General features: G+C 34.1%; 1 protein-coding gene across 1 annotated transcript in view; it reads left to right on the top strand.

The window, feature by feature from the left end:
- Positions 1 to 1,158: 1,158 nt before the first annotated feature.
- Positions 1,159 to 20,114, top strand: part of LOC138702932 (protein O-mannosyl-transferase TMTC2-like) — a 151,805-nt gene continuing 132,849 nt past the window's right edge. The window contains exon 1 of the mRNA XM_069830343.1: positions 1,159 to 1,433. The gene's annotated coding sequence lies outside the window, so the exon portion shown is untranslated. The remainder of the gene's footprint in view (positions 1,434 to 20,114) is intronic.

The raw sequence follows: 20,114 nt of genomic DNA, 5'->3' as shown, positions 1-20,114 counted from the left end.
GGTTCGACTTCAATTTGGGCTGATCACCTGGTTGGGCATTTTTTCGAGGTTTTCCCCAACCGTAAGGTGAATGTCATTTAGTCCATGGCGAATCCTCGGCTTCATCTCGCCAAATACCATCTCGCTTATCACCAATTTCATCAAGGCTAAATAACGCAGTAGCTGATACAACATAGTTAAATAAACAAGCAAAGAAAATTGTTCTAGCTTTGTAATCACGTATTGGAATAATAATAATTATAATCGAGACGGGCTGTCTATATGAAGACATTTCGTATAATTTTATCAGTTGTTCCGGCGTTCTTCGTTGTTGTCAAAATCAAAATGGTTGCTGAGTTAAGCTAAAAATAATAAAGGATGCACACAATATATCGATTTAGACAAAAGAAGAAAGGAGAAAAAAAATTAAGAAGTATAACATAAGAAAACAAAATAAAAAGAAGAAATAATAATTGCACCGAGAGAAAAAATAGAAAAAGGGAAGAGAGTGGAGGGGGAAAGAATAGGATGTATCAAAGAGAATAGGGAAATATTAAGAAGAGAAGAAGATAGGATAATGAGAAGAAGGAAAAAAATAAAGAAAAATAAAATAGGAAAAGAAGAAAGTGGGAAGAAATAACAGATGGAGGACAATAAGAAGAGGAGAGAATACGAAGGCATGGCGAATAAGTAGACGGGAGGAAAAGGAAAGGAAGAGGAAGATACGGAAATAAAGTGGAGGATGGTGAAGTGGGAGGAGAGAGAGACAGAGACGGAAAGAACTAGTGGAGAACTATAAACTGAGAGAGGAAGGAAGAAGTGGGGGGAGGGTAGAAGAAGACAAGAATGAAGACAAAGTTAAGTTGTCATCTTTGACGAAACGCTGAGAGCATTCGATTTGCAATCAATAAATCATCATTATCAATAGAAATCCGTTGCTCATGATGCCTTCACTTCCTCAGTGTTCACTGCTTATAGCGCCTTCTCTTCCCCTAACTTCAATGTCACAGACGAAAGCTACTGGATTGTAATAATGACGAAGCTCCGAGATAGATTGTTGCTGGCTTATTGAAGAGGAGTAGGATGGGAATGGGGGTATGTGTTGGCACGGGGAAGTGGTGGGGGGCAGGGTGCTATGCGACGGCGTGGGAAGCGCATGTTGCCCCATTACCCAACAAGTTGCCGTAGGGAACTGACGTGTTTTCTGTCGTGAGGCCATCGCCTTCACGCGGGCGACGTCGGCACCGACTTGTCAGAGACCGGAAATGTGAGATTGTACAGATTAAAAACTCGCAATCAATACGTATGCGTTAACAGTTCTTCGTAACTAACGTTTGTGGCGCAATTTCTCGTGGAAAACGGTACTGAATTGTCATTAGTGACAGCTGTCAGTTACGTCAAAAATGTGATTCGTGTGTTGGTGTGACTTCAGTCTATTCGACTTGGCCATAAATGTAAGTAAAAGAACAACACTTTTCAGTTAGTTGAAAAAGAAGGTTCAGTTTAATTACTCTATTTTAAGAGCATTGTTTAACAACACTTTTCAGTTAGTTGAAAAAGAAGGTTCAGTTTGATTATTCTATTTTAAGAGCATTGTTTAACAACACTTTTCAGTTAGTTGAAAAAGAAGGTTCAGTTTAATTACTCTATTTTAAGAGCATTGTTTAACAACACTTTTCAGTTAGTTGAAAAAGAAGGTTCAGTTTAATTATTCTATTTTAAGAGCATTGTTTAACAACACTTTTCAGTTAGATGAAAAAGAAGGTTCAGCTTAATTACTCTATTTTAAGAGCATTGTTTAACAACACTTTTCAGTTAGTTTAAAAAGAAAGTTCAGTTTCATTACTCTATTTTAAGAGCATTATTTAAGTATGAAGAAACTTTCTACTCATTAAAAATCAGCATGTTAATTTTGTCTTGAATATAATTCATGAAACTAGCATCAAATCAAACATATACTTAACTTTGCATGAACTATATAAGTATCGTTATCTTATAAATATGGATATATTTCGACAATTTCACAAATATAAAAATTTCAGCACACCAATCTCCTCACTCCAAATATATTTTTACATGCCATTTATTCGTCTGTCTATTCATCTATATCTTGCATTTCCTTTCAAACTTCTAAGGAATTCAATCAGAGTATCGAGAGGGAATTTCCTTCTTTTATGGGGAAAATATTAATTACCGCATGAAGATATTTTATTGAATTATGACAGATTATCTTTCCAATACAAAGTAATATGCCACTAAATACATGGACCAGTAATTCTATTATCATGAATATTGTCACTTGCATGACAAAATTTAAATTAAACTATTTATAACGGTTTGCTAATATAAGCTCACGTTTACTTTCTTAAGGGGTTAGGTACAGATTACAGCAGTAAAATTTTGGAAATGTTCAACATTTTTTCCTCCATTACTGTATCTTGTACAATGGTATGTATAAAGCACCGTCCTTCTGCTATATGAAAAAAAAATACGATTTAAAAAATTATTTACATTTCTTTTTTCAAAATTCAGTTCACTGTGCAGTAATGAAGCGTTTCCAATATAACTAAAAAACTATCCAACATTCTGTGATGAAATGTTTTGTGTGTATTAACGCAAGTCATATCTACAATATGATGCAAGATCACTTCTCTATCTTTGATAAATTGTCTGATAAAAAATAAATTCATTTTACAAAATGGTAAAATATCAGTATTTTCTTCTAACACAAAATAAAAGGAAATATTGTTTATTATTGTAAACATGAGTTTCAGCAATAAAATAAAAGAGAGAGAACATGAAAAAGTTAACAAGTTTATGAGTTATGACGGAAACGCTTCATCACTGCACAGTGAAGTATATTATATATTGGGGAATTATTAAGCAATAATATTGTGAGAAATATGTGAGAATTTATACATACATACCTACTATTTAAGTGAACAAGAGAAAATTTAATACATTTTCATATAATATTCTTGTACTGAATGTAAACAAAATGTCTAATATACATTATTTTTAGATTACAGTTTAGAAAACGAAGAAATGATATATAAATAAATAAAATATATGTACAGTAAGTAACAAATATAATGTATGAAATCTGGCCAAGTCGTAGCTTTAGACTTCTGACCAAAACGGATCGGGGTTAGATTCAAAGTACGTTCATGGAATCTCTTAAAAAAAAAAAAAATAGTGATAGAGGATTTTATTAAATTGGTCTATTTTCACATTCTCAAACCACAAATGATTCAGTATTGTAAATTTGTCATAATTTTGTCTTTTAAGAGCCTCTGTAACTGAAACGGATATTTCACGTAAAGAATACAAAATTAACTCTTTTCCGAGTTAAAGATTGGCGCACTAACTCTCGAAGACAGATGACGGGCAAATTTTCTCGAAGCAACCTGTTGTTTCCTTGTCATTCTATCATAACGTAAAATAAATGTGATTTGATATAAACTTCTCCCTGGGAATGAAATCAGAGCACTTATTTTCTTATCAAATGAAGAGTGCCTTTTGAAGTGGTGGCAGAAAAGGGAATACTAATAACAATATTATAAAATAAATAAGTTAAGTTTTTCCTTTGTAAGAAGGCAAGAATCACTAAGTTGCAGGGATTTATTCACGTAAAAGAAAATGCTGTAAAGTTGTAAGTCGTTTTCACTACATAATTACAAAATGGGCAACAAAATTCTTACGAAAATTAGCTACACCGTTAGATTATTTAATCCTACCTAACAGACAGTGACTTTTTGTTTCTTTGTAAGCTGGATATCTATTATGAGCATTCTTGGAATATATTTAAAAATCATTTACGAGTAAAGGTTTACTTAAAAAAAGAAGAAGAAGAAAAGATTTTGACAAATGCTGTAAAGTACTTAACTACGAGATATGAAGACCTCATTTGACGATTAAAGGAAAGCTGAAGTAGGCTATGAACTTCTGGACCTGTTGCAAGCATGGTCATCTGTCTATACACAACTGCGCTGTTTACGTCAAAGACCTGGTTGTCCATTTGAAGATCCTTATCCCTCTTCAATCACACAATTTACCAGTGTAGATTAATTAGTATTGAACATAAATGTAGATATATATCAGAATTGTGTATTAATTAATTTGGTTGCATTATTGTGTTAATTTATGACGGTTAAAGTAATTAAATTCATTTGTCCAAGTTGAATATTTAATTGAATTGATTTGTTTGGAGGAAAATAGGCTATATAGAGATTCGATTCACGCAGAAACCTATTCTGAATTTAAGATTTGTGCCAGTTTCTAGACTAAATTAAGTTTCATACAAAAAAAAGTAAATGGTTAATACGCCGAAACTAAATTCAATAACAATGATACTAATAATAATAATAATAATAATAATAATAATAATAATAATAATATAATCATGATGCCATGTATTTTGGGTCCCTATCACCACGGCATGGCGCGTCCTCAGGTTGCGGATAGGGGAGACGGCCTCCAGATATGGAGGGTAGCTGCGAATAAGTCGTGGACAACCGATAAGGGGTGGTCCTCCAGCTTGGGGGTTGGGCGAAGGGCTAACAACCCATCACCGTAAAAAACAGCTTGTTACGAAACCTAACAATAAGACGTTTGAGATGGGCTGGGCATGTAGCACGTATGGGCGAATCCAGAAATGCATATAGAGTGTTAGTTGGGAGGCCAGAGGGGAAAAGACCTTTGGGAAGGCCGAGACGTAGATGGGAAGATAATATTAAAATGGATTTGAGGGAGATGGGATATGATGTAGGGACTGGATTAATCTTGCTCAGGATAGGGAGCAATGGCGGGCTTATGTGAGGGCGGCAATGAACCTCCGGGTTCCTTAAAAGCCAGTAAGTAAGTAATATAATGATGATGATGATAATGTTAATGATAATGATAATGGTAACCGTTATAAATCTTAACGCATTAGCCTGTTTAACGCATTAATCTGTTTGACGCATTTCGTTCTCACGATTCTTTACTATTTTAACAAAGAGGAGATATTAAAAGTTAGAGGGACTTTCTGAATATGCGATAAACATGGCCAGTAACTGAGATCATACGAAAAGAAACCGTAATCAGTTTCGTATGAAGTACTATCAGTTCTAATTTTATTCTATAGACTTATGTGTAAAATTTTGATTTAATAAGAAAGGCACTGAGTGAATTGCAAGACAGTAAAATGAAATTTGTGAGAAAAATGGCAAGATACAAAAATGAGTTAAATTTATTTATGTTTCACACGGAAAGAAAAACAATAGTGAAAAGAATAGGCTAGGCCTATACTATACTCCCTAAAATATCTTAGAATTAGAATATAAACTTATGCCGTATACAAATACAGGGACATCATTTTATTTTTACTAACATTTCTAATATTAACCTGTTTATACCTTTAGAGAACCGGAAACACCGTTTGCTACCCCTTCCATGACTGGAGCTCTATGATACTGGCATAAAATACAAACAAATCACTTTACTAGGTATAGGAGGGAAGAAAAGTAGTTCATCCATTTACGTAAACTAGGAAATATCGCGATTTTAAGTTTGATAATTTTCATTAGTTTTTTGTTTCATCAAAATACAGTAATGTATTAACAATAAGTGTTTATACTCACGAACTGGGCTATCCATTCGGACGTATTCATTATGCAGTATGCAGTATACTGTCTACAGCACATTAGCGTACAATATGGAGAGTACATTAAAATTTAAAAATAGTCATAATATGGATATTTAAACACATATTTGAAAATGGTGGCCGTTCATTTCGATACAGGCTTCAGTTCTTTTGTGCATATTATTGCACTATAGACTTTTGTACCTAATTCCAATTACCAGTTTTGTCCTTCGTACTAGTAACTCATGTCGAAATAATTCTGTATCTACTCTATAAAAGAGTACCTTACGTATTGTAAATTCAATCTTCACTTCTGCCCGATCCGAAAAGATAAAATTACTCAGATATGCTATCTACTGTCCGTTCAAGTGGTTTTGTCGCAGGGTCGTAGAAAAGGGGGGAAATCACGTGACAGTTAATTACTTAATGAGCCCCTTTTATTTAAGTTATTTTAAACAATTGTATGGATATAATATTACGTAGACGTCCAATTCCTAACAGAAATTAATGTTTTCAGAAAAGAGTTAAGACAGCCCAGCCACTAGCCTTTAAAGAGGGACGAGCAGAAGCGGGTGGGGGAAACGGGGATGCGACGTAGGCAAACGGACGGCAGCATCTGTGCTAAAATATGATTCAATATTGAAAACTCTTTCGTCACTGGAAAACGCGAACATATTTCTGGAACGTACTATACTCACTAACTCAGTACTGTTTACTATGACCGTAAGGCGATTTTGACTGCATACGTGGCCTTGGTTCTTTGTGGAGGACAGTTGTAAGTTTACTAGTAGAGGAGGTGGGAGTGAAGTACATTAAAGAACACAGGTAAAATAAAAATTGAAGTAAAAATAAAATGATGTCCCTGCATAAATAAATGTTCAGTAGGCTGCGGAAAAGTAGCTAGAATTAATTTTTGGCGTAACAAGGAACATTGTCTACAGAATAAAAGAAGGAAAAGAAGTAAATATTCCGAAATAAATAGGCAAATTAACAATGTTTTAATACGTCCGTCTCTCGTAAACGAATCAAATATATTAATATTAATGAAACACTAAAGGCGAAATAGTACGGAAAGGATGAATGAAATCTTCTCCAGAAAGCTATCTTCATGTAGTTTTAAAAGACGCAGACATAAAGGAATATCCATTACTAGGTGACACTAACGGTGTGTCCTGGAGCAGGATTAGGTCGATTTTGATAACATTGATAATATTTCTACAGTTGGGCAAGTAAATTGGTAAACAACCAAGTAAATGAATACGTAAAGAAGTAAGCAATGAAGTAATGTGGAATGGCACATACATTCTCATTTATTTTTGTAATTTCTTACGTGAAATCAAGAATAGTCTTCTGAGACCAAACATCACTATGAAAGTTGTTGAAATTTTTTAGGTCATTATTTAACGACGCTGTATCAACTGCTCGGTTATTTAGCATCGACGGAATTGGTGATAGCAAGATGGTATTTCGCGAGATGAGGCCCAGGATTCGCCATATATTACATGACATTCGCTTTACGGTTGTGGAAAACCTCGGAAAAAACCCAACTACGTAATCAGCCCAAGCTGGAATCGAACCCGCGCCAGAGCGCAACTCTGGATCGGCAAGCGCCTTAGCCGACTGAACTACGCCGGTGGCTTTGTCATGTTTTGTCCGGCCGTCCTGCGTCCCATTTTCCTATTGATTCATATAGATTTATTTGTTAACGTAAGCTGGCTGGCTTTCCCAGTGTCGAACCCGAATGGAGCCATGCACTTAGGGTTACAGTGGCCAATTGCGCACCCTATGTATAGTCTAAAGCCTTGGTTTTTCTGAACCGACGCATGCGAGGTGTGAGGCCCGCTTCGCACAAATCCGGACTACACGAGAAATAGTGAGTGGGTTCTATGGCCGCGAGATGCGCAGACCTCGCACCTCGCAACTATAGAAACCACTCACTATCTCTCGTGTAGTCCGGATTTGTGCGAGGCGGGCCTCACACCTCGCACGTCGCATGCGTCGGTTGAGAAAAATCAAGCTTTAGAAAAACTTTTTGACGCACAGATACTTTGCAAGTCCCAGAAAGGAGATAGTGCGCATGATCAGACATACAACGAAACAAAACTAATTTTATTACCTCAACTAGTCCTTCCCTTATGAGCCAGATCGCTCTTCCTCTGGTCATGCGCATTACCGCCTTTTTGGGATTTGTAAAAGTATCTATGCGACAAAACTTTTTCCTAAAACTATACGTATTCGCATGCGACGATTGTTTCAAGTCAAACAGGTGGCCTAGATGGTATTTGTGACTCCAACGCTTACAGGTGGGTCATCCCGCCTCAGCCCTGGCGAGCCCTGTTACACCCGAGGGGTTGAACCCCTAACCTTTTAGAACTTCTTACACAGTATCAGAAAACCTTCAATTGAATTGAAATTAAGGGAGGGGGCACTATGACCCAGCACTGCAACATTATCAGATCTATTGCGCTGACCCACACCGGCTGACAACACTAAGGTTCGCTGAGTACCCAGGTTGCTAGTAGATAACCCTACACGTCTCTATACTTCGTTGCATAATGTCTGACAGGACATGCGGAGGAGAAGAGAAGTATAATTGCTATTCAACCAAGAGCAGAGGGCTCACTTCACGGTTAACTTGAAGTTGAGCGGTCTGAAGTGTTCTACCCCACCTAACTTCAAGACAAACGTGGAATGAGACCTTTGCCATTGGATGAATAGCAAATGATTATAGACGAGAATTTCATGCGAATGCATGTTTTTATAGGAACATAGGACATAGCTCAAACTTAGTAGTTACCCATTTCATTATTTTCCGGTTCCAAATATTTGTACTTTTTCCGTGCATGTTTGCATGTTTTGGCCTTTTTGGGAATAAAACCATGCATAATGCATATTTAAGCAATTTTTAGCATACTCATGCATATAATATACATTATATTTAGTTTAAGTGCATGTTTTAATGGTTTTGAGTGGACACCTCAGTTTATCGATTTTTATGACCCTCATTTTAGCTTCAGGAATCAGGACTGAAAAGGGGTGGGGGAAACTAAGTAACAGAAAAAGGTTCATTCAAGTTTGCACCCATAACTTCTTGCGATGTAGACAGGTTATTCCCTGCCTACAAAAACATATTGACTGACAAGCACAGGAACCTTAGTTGTTAACTGTGCAAAAAAGAAAAGTCAACTGAAATAAAAACTGTGGAACAAAAATGAAAGTGTATGTTTTAATGCATTTTTTACTTAATCGTGCATGTTTCTTAGTTTGATAGTGCATGAATGCACGCATATTTTGGGATTTTATAGTGCATGAAATTCTCGTCTCTAGCAATTATACTTCTCTTCTTTTCTGCCGGCAATGTCTTCCTGTCTGACATTTTGGAACAAAGTATAGATAGACCACATCCTAACTAAGCAGGCAACCCCACATTATTCCTAGGCCAGTCTTCTCCTTGCATCGCTAGCCGGCGTTAGGGAATGGTATGGAATGATGACGGAAATAAAGAGATGTTGATGGAATGATGTAGGCCTAAATGCCTATTATGGGGAAATGGGGGAACTCCGAGAAAACTTCAACTGTGATCCTATCCGCCACAAGTGTCACTACGGATCTTTCATTAATAATAATAATAATAATAATAATAATAATAATAATAATAATATTTATTTATTTATTTATTCTGGCGAAGTTAAGGCCATCAGGCTTCTCTTTCACTTAGCCAGAAACAAAAGAAGCTGATACAATTTTACAGACTAATATTTAAAGTACACCAATAAAAAATTTACATAGTCATACAAGCACAAGTTGAGTAAAATAATGCAAACATACTAAATAATAATTACAAAATAATATAAGGCTAGAAGTTGCATTCAATGAATAGGCCTATGCATGCGGTAAGTGAACCATTATTACAAATTACAAGAATAACAAATTCAAATGTAAATTATAACTGTACAACACTGAGGAAAATTATAATACATACATACATACATACATACATACATACATACATACATACATACATACATACATACATACATACATACATACATACATACATCGCTAGTCGGCGTTAGGGAATATTATGGAATGATGACGGAAATAAAGAGATGTTGACGGAATTATGTAAATGCCTAGTATGGGGAAACGGGGGAACTCCGAGAAATCTACAACTGTGATCCTGTCCGCTATACGTGTCACTACGGATCTTTAATTAATAATAATAATAATAATAATAATAATAATAATAATAATAATAATAATTTATTCTGGCGAAGTTAAGGCCATCAGTCTTCTCTTCCACTTAGCCAGAAACAAAAGAAGCTGATGCAATTTTACAGACTAATATTTAAAGTACACCAATAAAAAATTTACATAGTCATACAAGCACAAGTTGAATAAAATGATGCAAACATACTAAATAATAATTACAAAATAATATAAGGCTAGAAGTTGCATTCAATGAATAGGCCTATGCAAGCGGTAAGTGAACCATTGTTACAAACTACAAGAATAACAAATTCAAATGTAAATTATAACTGTACAACACTGAGGAAAATTACATATATACATACACATACCTACAAAGGAGAATTAAACATGAATACTGGTCACGTGTTTAAACAATTTACTTTTAAATTGCAATATCGTTTGACAGTTCCTGAGGGAGCTGGGTAGGGAGTTCCAGAAACGAAATGCTGACACTGTGAAAGAGGAAGAATAGTGAGCTGTTTTATGGCAAGGCATAGATAATAAAGGGTCATTTTTAGAACGAGTATCGACGCTGTGATAAGAGGACAAGAAATTAAAGCGCACCGAGAGATAGATAGGCGAAGGAGGTCTGACCGAGAATCGAACCCGGAACGCCTACGTGACAGACTGAAGGTCTGAACACTCAGCCACCACAGGGTCTATAGGAAACCCTTACTATCACCAAATAGTCTATTGTGGATGACAGGTGAAATACTGGGCAGGTGGAGTGTGTTGGTAGAATGAAAGAGGGAAATGGGAGTACTCTGAGAAAACCCAATAACATCTAATTTGTCCACCATAAATTCAACTACAACCAGGCCGGGAATCGAACACTGTCCGCCCGTACATATTAATACGCCAGTCACTGTTACGATATGACATGCTGGTATGTGATACTTGTAAGTTTTTTTTTTTTCAATTTTGTTTGTATTTTTATTTAAATAAAAAACATTCAATCTTTTATTGTCTTAGTTCTTAATGTGATCTTTGAAAGGACCCTTGCAGTTCGTGATATGTACTAATTACTCCCTCTGTTCCAAAATATGGTATAGAAAGATGTAATTAATTCTGTTCCAAAATATGGTATAGATTTGTTAAAGTTCTTAATAATATGATGTAACTTTAAATACAGCTCATGCATTTTGTCAAGACACTCCCCCACTCTTTCTACAGAGCTGCGCACGAGATCGGATGAGTCTACTTACGAATTATAAGAGAATAGGTTAGTCTTTGCCTTGAACTCGGCAGACACACGCCCGACCTTCCCTTCTACTCCTACCCACTCCACGGAAACGTTGTTCCCGTACTGCACATTGCGAGTGTCTTGGCAAAATGCATGAGCTGTACATCTTCTAGATACTTATTTGTTTGATAAATTAACATAAGAAAAACATAAAAATAAAGTACATTTCTTTCTGTGTGATGTCAAATTAATAAAAAAACGTTGTTTTGAGAGAGACAAATTAACATTAAAACTACAATAAATTACAACCCGTTTTTATACTACTGTTCTGCCTTAGATGTTCTGTTCAACATTGACTGGGTTGGTATTACATTTTCTGCAAAAGGAACGGCACAGCTGATACCCATTTGATTTATGTTTATAATGAACTATTTAACTATTATAGTTTGATGCACTTCAGAAGATTAGAAACATTCACAACTGCACTGTCTGATACTGAACAGAATACCACACCGCGAAACATTTCGTGCACGCATGCGCAATAATAAAACTTGTTTTGTTTGTTACTATACCATATTTTGTAACGGGGGGAATAATAAAATAATGATTTAATGTGAAGTTGTCTGTAATCAATAATTGTCCACAACAGCGGTTACTAAAGTTTATTCTGTTCTCAAATACATGACGATTCCTCAATTACGCCAAAGATAAATAATAACCACTGCTGTTAAAAAATTGCATACAGTACTTGTAGAACTTGGTAAGCCTATTCTTTAGTTCTCTTACCTTTTGACGCATCGGCAGGAGAATCCTAATCTCGTAGAAACTTACAAAGACGATAAAATATCGAATTATAGACTAACATCATTACCCTGAAAAATTTTGACAAGCTGCGGTTTACATTTACATTTCATTGAAGGAAAAAAGCGACAAGTGTTTTTAAATCCCAATGATTACATGACCGTGTTTATTATTTTTAAGTTGGTTATTTAATGACGCCGTATCAACTACTAGGTTATTTAGCGTCGATGAGATTGGTGATAGCGAGATGGAATTTGGCGAGATGAGGCCGAGGATTCGCCGTAGATTACTCGGCATTCACCTTATGTTTAGGGAAAACCTCGAGAAAAACCCAACCAGGTAATCAGCCCAAGCGGGGATCGAACCCGCCCCCGAGCGCAACTTCAGATCGGCAGGCAAGCGCCTTAACCGACTGAGCCACGCCGGTAGCTCTGCATGTTTATTTTATGAGTTAATAATAATAATAATAATAATAATAATAATAATAATAAACTATTATTACTACTACTACGATTGTTATTATTATTATTATTATTATTATTATTATTATTATTCTTATTTCAATAAGAGGAATGAGATGTTTATGAGGCTTGAATGATGATAATATCCTGTTGTAGATTATAATTAACTGATACTATGTTATAATATAATTGTATATATATATATATATATATATATATATATATATATATATATACAGAGAGAGAGAGAGAGGGAGGGAGGGGAGAGAGCGAGAGAATTACAGACTATACGAAAAATGACGCCCCATAACATGGCGTGATAGATGGTACTCTACAGGGCTGATAAAATTGTGAAATGTAGGGTAGGAAGTATTGCTCGGTTTTCATTATTTACGGAATGAAAATATCTGTAGGCCTATTTGTTTATTTACGTCAAATTATCTTTTATTGCAGACCATCAAGCCATTAAATTATGATATAAAATGGAATTTCGTTTTTATGTCATAATTTAATGGCTTGATGGTCTGCAATAAAAGATTAGTAATTTGACGGAAATAAACAAATATAGATATTTTCATTTTGTAATATTATACTTATCGGACCAAATATGTCTTTGAAATTATTTACGGAGCTATTTGAGGAAATGCATAGACCTACAAGTCTTTGTATCTTCCAAATAACGGTCTTGATGTGGTTCATGTATAGTTATCTGCGTTTGTAATGATAATCCTTATTATCTTTTATTGATGTTATAATAAATGACATTTCAATATGAAACAATGACATTTGCTTATAACTAAAAATAGGCAAAGTGTTACTGAATCGCGCATTTACATAAATTAGGGACCATAATTTGTCTACAAGATTAAGTATTACTGGAGCTTTTAAATAGATGACGCGGCTGCATCTAGCAAGCGAAGCACTTGACTGACGGCTCACGCAACTCTTGTTTCTTCAAGTGGAGAAGAAGAAAACATGGACTACTTTTAACAATTACACTAATATTTACAATTTATGTTATTTACACTATGTACACTAGAACAGCGAATTTTAATCTTTAGAAATTCGCGGACCTGTAAAAGTCGGGTAGAAATCTTGGGGACCAGCAAAATAGAACAACACACGCTATTTTTAAAAAGTACAAATTAAACATTTATTTGTTCATAGAACTATAGCATATTTGAAATTATAAAAGTGTCGTGAAATCATCGCCAACATGCTATGCCGAATTGTAAATAATATTACGTTCCACCTTCAGGTTTACTTTGAAATCAGAGGGATAATTTTGAACATATTTTATGATTTAGCCTACGATCTGGGACTTGTTGGACATTCTGTAAAATTGTACCATATGATTATTTTATATCAGATATTGGCACTTATTTGAGGAGCACGATCCTTTATATCATTAACATCTAAAGAAATTGTGAATTGGCGACATTGAAAGTGATTTAATTACAAGAAAGTCCTAAATTATTTAATACTGTTATTCATCAGAGTTTGAACGAGATTATTCGGGTTATAAGACCAAGCACAGATTTCTATGCTAATGTTTCGTTTCTGCCATGTACAATATTACCATTAAAATATACTAACTGCGTGCTGTCTAAAAGTAGACATTGTATTGTTTATCGGTTATTGACTTTAAATTATAATTAGGTTTGTTTCATTTGTTTTGTGGAATTATTTGAACTATTATCATAATTCAATTTATTGGCTTGATTATTTCGATTAACGATGCCCCGTTTAATTAGCAATAGTTCCATCAGAACAACAGTATTGCTTTTACTGGGAGAGTTTTGTTTCGCTGTAGCTTTACTCAACTGAACTAACAGTGTCATGTAAACTGAGTGTTTGCGCAATATATATATATATATATATAGATGGATGGATGGACGGGTCAGTGAGCGATTTGTCAAGTGAATTAGTTAGTAAGTGAATTAATGAGTACGTAAGTGAATGAGTAAGTTAATAAATGAGTAAGTAAGTGTATAAGTGAGTACGTAAGTGTATGAGTAAGTGGATAAGTTAATGAATGAGTAAGTACTTAAATGAGTTAGTAAGTCTGTGAATTAATGAATAAGTGAATTAATGAGTAAATAAGTGAATGAGTAAGTTGATGAATAAGTAAGTAAATAAACAAATAAATTAACGAGTACGTAAGTGAATCAGTAAGTAACTGAATACGTTAGTAAGTAAGTGAATTACTGAATGAGTAAGTGAATTAGTGAGTAGGTAAGTAAATAAGTTAGTGAATGAATAAGTAACTGAATGAGTTAGTAAGTAAGTCAATGAATTAATGAATAAGTAAGTGAATTAGAGAGTACGTAAGTGAATAAGTTAGTGAATGAATAAGCAACTGAATGAGTTAATAAGTCAATGAAATATGAATGAGTAAGTGAATTAGTGAGTACGTAAGTGAATGAGTGAATAAGTTAGTGAATGATAAGTAAGTGAGTTAGTGAGTACGTAAGTAACTGAATGGATTAGTAAGTCGGTGAATTAATGAACGAGTAAGTGAATTACTGAGTACGTAAGTGAATGAGTAAGTTAATAAATGAGTAAGTAAGTGGATAAGTGAGTACGTAAGTGTATGAGTAAGTGGATAAGTTAATGAATGAGTAAGTACTTAAATGAGTTAGTAAGTCTGTGAATTAATGAATAAGTGAATTAATGAGTAAATAAGTGAATGAGTAAGTTGATGAATAAGTAAATAAACAAATAAATTAACGAGTACGTAAGTGAATCAGTAAGTAACTGAATACGTTAGTAAGTAAGTGAATTTCTGAATGAGTAAGTGAATTAGTGAGTAGGTAAGTAAATACGTTAGTGAATGAATAAGTAACTGAATGAGTTAGTAAGTAAGTCAATGAATTAATGAATGAGTAAGTGAATTAGAGAGTACGTAAGTGAATAAGTTAGTGAATGAATAAGCAACTGAATGAGTTAATAAGTCAATGAAATATGAATGAGTAAGTGAATTAGTGAGTACGTAAGTGAATGAGTGAATAAGTTAGTGAATGATAAGTAAGTGAGTTAGTGAGTACGTAAGTAACTGAATGGGTTAGTAAGTCGGTGAATTAATGAACGAGTAAGTGAATTACTGAGTACGTAAGTGAATGAGTAAGTTAATAAATGAGTAAGTAAGTGGGTAAGTGAGTACGTAAGTGTATGAGTAAGTGAATAAGATAATGAATGAGTAAGTAACTGAATGAGTTAGTAAGTCTGTGAATTAATGAATGAGTGAATTAATGAGTAAATAAGTGAATGAGTAAGTTGATGAATAAGTAAGTAAATAAACAAATAAATTAACGAGTATTAAGTGAATCAGTAAGTAACTGAATACGTTAGTAAGTAAGTGAATTACTGAATGAGTAAGTGAATTAGTGAGTAGGTAAGTAAATAAGTTAGTGAATGAATAAGTAACTGAATAAGTTAGTAAGTAAGTCAATGAATTAATGAATGAGTAAGTGAATTAGTGAGTAAGTTAGTGAATGATAAGTAAGTGAGTAAGTGAGTACGTAAGTGAATGAGTAAGTAACTAAATGAATTAGTAAGTCGGTGAATTAATGAATGAGTAAGTGAATTAGTGAGTACGTAAGTGAATGAGTGAGTAAGTTAGTGAATGATAAGTAAGTGAGTTAGTGAGTATGTAAGTGAATGAGTAAGTAACTGAATGGATTAGTAAGTCGGTGAATTAATGAATGAGTAAGTGAATTACTGAGTACGTAAGTGAATGAGTAAGTTAATAAATGTGTAAGTAAGTGGATAAGTGAGTACGTAAGTGTATGAGTAAGTGAATAAGTTAGTGAATGAGTAAGTAACTGAATGAGTTAGTAAGTCAGTGAATTACTGTATGAGTAAGTGAATTAGTGAATAGGTAAGTAAATAAGTTAGTGAATAAGTAAGTAACTGAATGAGTAAGTACGTATGTGAATTAATGAATAAGTTAATTAGTGAATACGTAACTGAATGAGTAAGTAAGTGAATTAGAGAGTACGTAAGTGAATGATTAAGTTAAAAAGTTAGTGAATGAGTAAGTAACTAAATGAGTAAGTAAGTAAGTGAATTAATGAATAAGTAAATTAGTAAGTATGTAAGTGAATGGGTGAGTAAATTAGTGAATGAGTAAGTAAGTGAATAAGTAAATGAATGAATATGTAAGTGAATTAGGATATGCATAAATTGTCATTTCCTGTGTTACTGAGTAAGAGGATGAAAGTTTCTTTTTCACAATTGCACGTAGGGACTTTTTTTATAATCCTAAGATCTAAACCGTGTGATTTCACTTGGCGCTGTTTCTCTATCCCGGGAGAAAATCAATTTAGATGTATTACAGGATAATTTTTGAGAGTATTTTTTGTAAGCATGGATATAATTTTCCTATCTTATTCGATGACAGATTATTCGCATTCCATGCCTGTTCTGATGCTCACGTTTCTGAATTTGTGCATGTCTACGTCGTCGCCTCAAATGGACCTAATACATTTCTGTAACGTCTATTCGTCTTTTCTGCTTTTTGTAGAAAGTCCAAACATTCATAGCCATAGGAGCTATTGAAGGGATTTGATACTAAACTTTGGTCAAAATGTAAATGTTCTCCCCCATTTTTAAAATTGTCTATGAAAAGAAATCCACGATTCTTCGAGGAGAAATTTAGTGAAAGAAGATTTGGTACGTCGATTGTAAGTCTATTTTTTAGTAGGATTTTTAATAAAAGGACTGCATGCCGTGTGGCAGGTGTAACCATTTTATTATGAGGAAACGTGGTTTTCAGTCACAGCTGGATCAAGTTACATTTAAATTTTTTTAACAAAATAGCCTACAAGGTGCTGCCTTAATAGCTAATGATACAATAATAAAATTTCATGTACAGTAGTGGCAAAACCCTTGTAGCTGATTTCAGAGCCTTGTTCACAGTGATAGCACAGTCTAGTATATACAGTCACGAAGCTTAATACTTACTAAATATGCATCCATAGATAGTTGCTCACCACCAGGATCGCTACTATCGCCTCATCACAGACTCTTTCCCTAGCAGACCATAAAATGTATTGTACTTTTGATATCGTGGTCTTTTGAAAAAATTAACACCTTCCTTCCACTATTTAAATATGAAATACATAAGGTTTGTATTTTACTTTCATAAAATATATATTATATTCTATAAACTCACCTTCCTGGGTCTTTCAGAAGGATATCTCTAACCTATTTTTCTTATAATTTATAGTACTACAAACGTCTCCTTGTCCCATATTATTATTATTCAAATTATTGTATTTTAGCCAATTACAGTTATTACAACCGATAACGAACTTTTCACAAAAATGCGAAATACGGCGCAGTCAATGCGTTTTCGATCTAGACCAGGCCGTAATGTTTGTTCAGGCTTTCTATTTTAGTGTATGGGGCTCAGTGAAATATTATAACTTTATTGCTTATCATTGCTAAGCTTTGTTTAGTGTAACGTGTTATAAGTTCCGTTTACTTCTTGTTGCCTAATATGTTGCAGAAATAATTACAAAACTATGTTATTTTAATGTGAAGAGAATTTTACATGTTAACATAATCTGTTCGCGTCAACATTTCAAGTTTAGAATGAAAGCTATTTTGAGCTTTGATAAAAAATAATTAATATTGGGATTTCAATTTAGCACATCTACCTTCCTTAATTTTAGACAAAACCTTTACCATACCACTCCTATGAAATTAGTGTACGTAGAATTGTGTTACTTCATCTCTTAAGTAGTAGATAAATACAGTAATTCAGTACTCAATTTTAGTATTAAAATACAGACATTATGCTTAATTGTAATGTATGATTGCGAATTTAGGAATATAAGTTAAATATAGTAAACATAACCTATAATTTTCATATGAATGACAAGGCATTGGAGATCACTAAATTTAGACAGAAAGGGGCAACTGGTACAGTAAACATAACCTATAATTTCAACATATCTAAATATCCGTGCGGTGCAATTGAAACTTATTGAATCGTGCATAAACGAATGTACAAGAATTTCGCAATATTTAATCGAAATAAAGGCAGGTATTACACATACGAAAAACGTAATTTTCACACCATAAACAATATTAGATCTTAACTCGCAAGTAAATTATGTCTGAATTGTCTCATAATCATTGTTTTGAATTTTATTAATGCAATTACACTACATTTTAGAGAAACATATGCATTCCAACTAATTTATATGGTTGAAACGCCGCCCTTCGTGTTCGGATTAAGCGAGTTACATGGTCTGCCTTACGGCCTGTATTAGATCACGATGGCTGTGGCACAGTCTGTTGTTCCTAGTACTCACAGCGCTCCAAGCGGCTAGCAACTATCGCGAGATTTGCAAAAAATCACCCTAAGCTTTGTAACTGTATATAGTAGACTGTGGTGATAGCACGATAGACTGGTAACTAAGACTTTCGTGGTTCGAATTCTGCCTGGGAAGGAAACTTTTTTTTTGTTCCTTATTCAAATTTATTCCTACTACTTTTCGATTGCAGCGATATTTTACTACTTAATTAACTTACTATTCCCAGAACATGAATTTTACCAGCTTATTTTCTATTGGCTTTCGAAATGGGCTAAATCAGTAGTCGAAACTAAAACAATTTCAATAGATTACTCGTTATCTTGTGAATGCGGGCGCGGCATGCACAGTGGCTCATTTCGGGGACTTTGATTATTCCGTCGGTCAGGTTTTTTTTGCCACTACTGTAGGCTACATGTTCGGCACTCATCTGGTGAAGTGAAGTTTCAAATTTATTTACTCTTTTGTATGAAGGCAGATTTAGATTTTATGTTTGTGTTGATATAGAAAAATAACCTGAATAAAATAATAAAAAAAATATTGAATTGATTCCGTTTATGGTACAGTTTCTTACCTCCAAATCAAGAAAATAATAAAGGTGATTGTATTTATATTGATGGTTCTAAGCAGTAAATTGAAAAATAAATAATATTTTCTGAAAAAAAAAAAAGCGGTGTACAGTAGTGGCAAAAAAACCGGACCGACTCTTGTAGCTGATTTCAGAGTCACAAATTCAAATTTTGCTAGTCACAAAACACATCCATCTTGTATAATTAATTGTAACAATGAAATTTATTGCATTTGTTCCATTCTTAACGTCTTTTGTTTCCTTCAGTGCCTTAAACTTACAGACGAAAAAAATTCGAGTGTTTCATTTTCATCTGACATCAATATTACATTTACACCTCTATTCGACAAAGATAACTAAGTATTTTTACATTAAATAACAGTACATACCTCTGGCTTCACTATCCATATTGAAATTACCACAGTTTGACACAATACACAGCACAGGATTCTTTTGTATCATCTTCAAGGATCGGTCCGGTTTTTTTTGCCACTACTGTACATAAATTTGTGACTGATAATAGACAAGAGATTAATCAAGTAGATTGAAAAATGTGAAAAATAGAAGAGGCAGTACGTATCCCTTGTAACTCACAAACTAATCACTGTCTAATAATTTTTGTTTCCTTTTCGGAAACTAGGCTACAATGTCTGCTGCCAGTTACGAAAGTACGTTGTATTGTTTTACTGCACATATTCCCTCGAGTCTCACTTGTTCCTTTTCTACCGCAATCATAATAAAAATATTTATTCCATTATGCAGCAATAACTGAAGTTCATTTGTGGCATTTCGTTGTAGCTTGCATGTGTAGTAATGTTCATTACTGTATCGGGCTTCATTATTCAGCCGATATTCCCAGTGGAGTTCGTATTTATTTTTGGATGAAGTTTTGTTCCACGAAGCCTGTGTACAGAATTGACTAGTT

This window comes from Periplaneta americana, chromosome 1 (genome assembly GCF_040183065.1).
Source record: "Periplaneta americana isolate PAMFEO1 chromosome 1, P.americana_PAMFEO1_priV1, whole genome shotgun sequence".
Classification (NCBI taxonomy): domain Eukaryota; kingdom Metazoa; phylum Arthropoda; class Insecta; order Blattodea; family Blattidae; genus Periplaneta; species Periplaneta americana.
The sequence above is the reverse complement of the archived record's forward strand: the minus strand, read 5'-3'. Positions and strand labels throughout refer to the sequence as shown.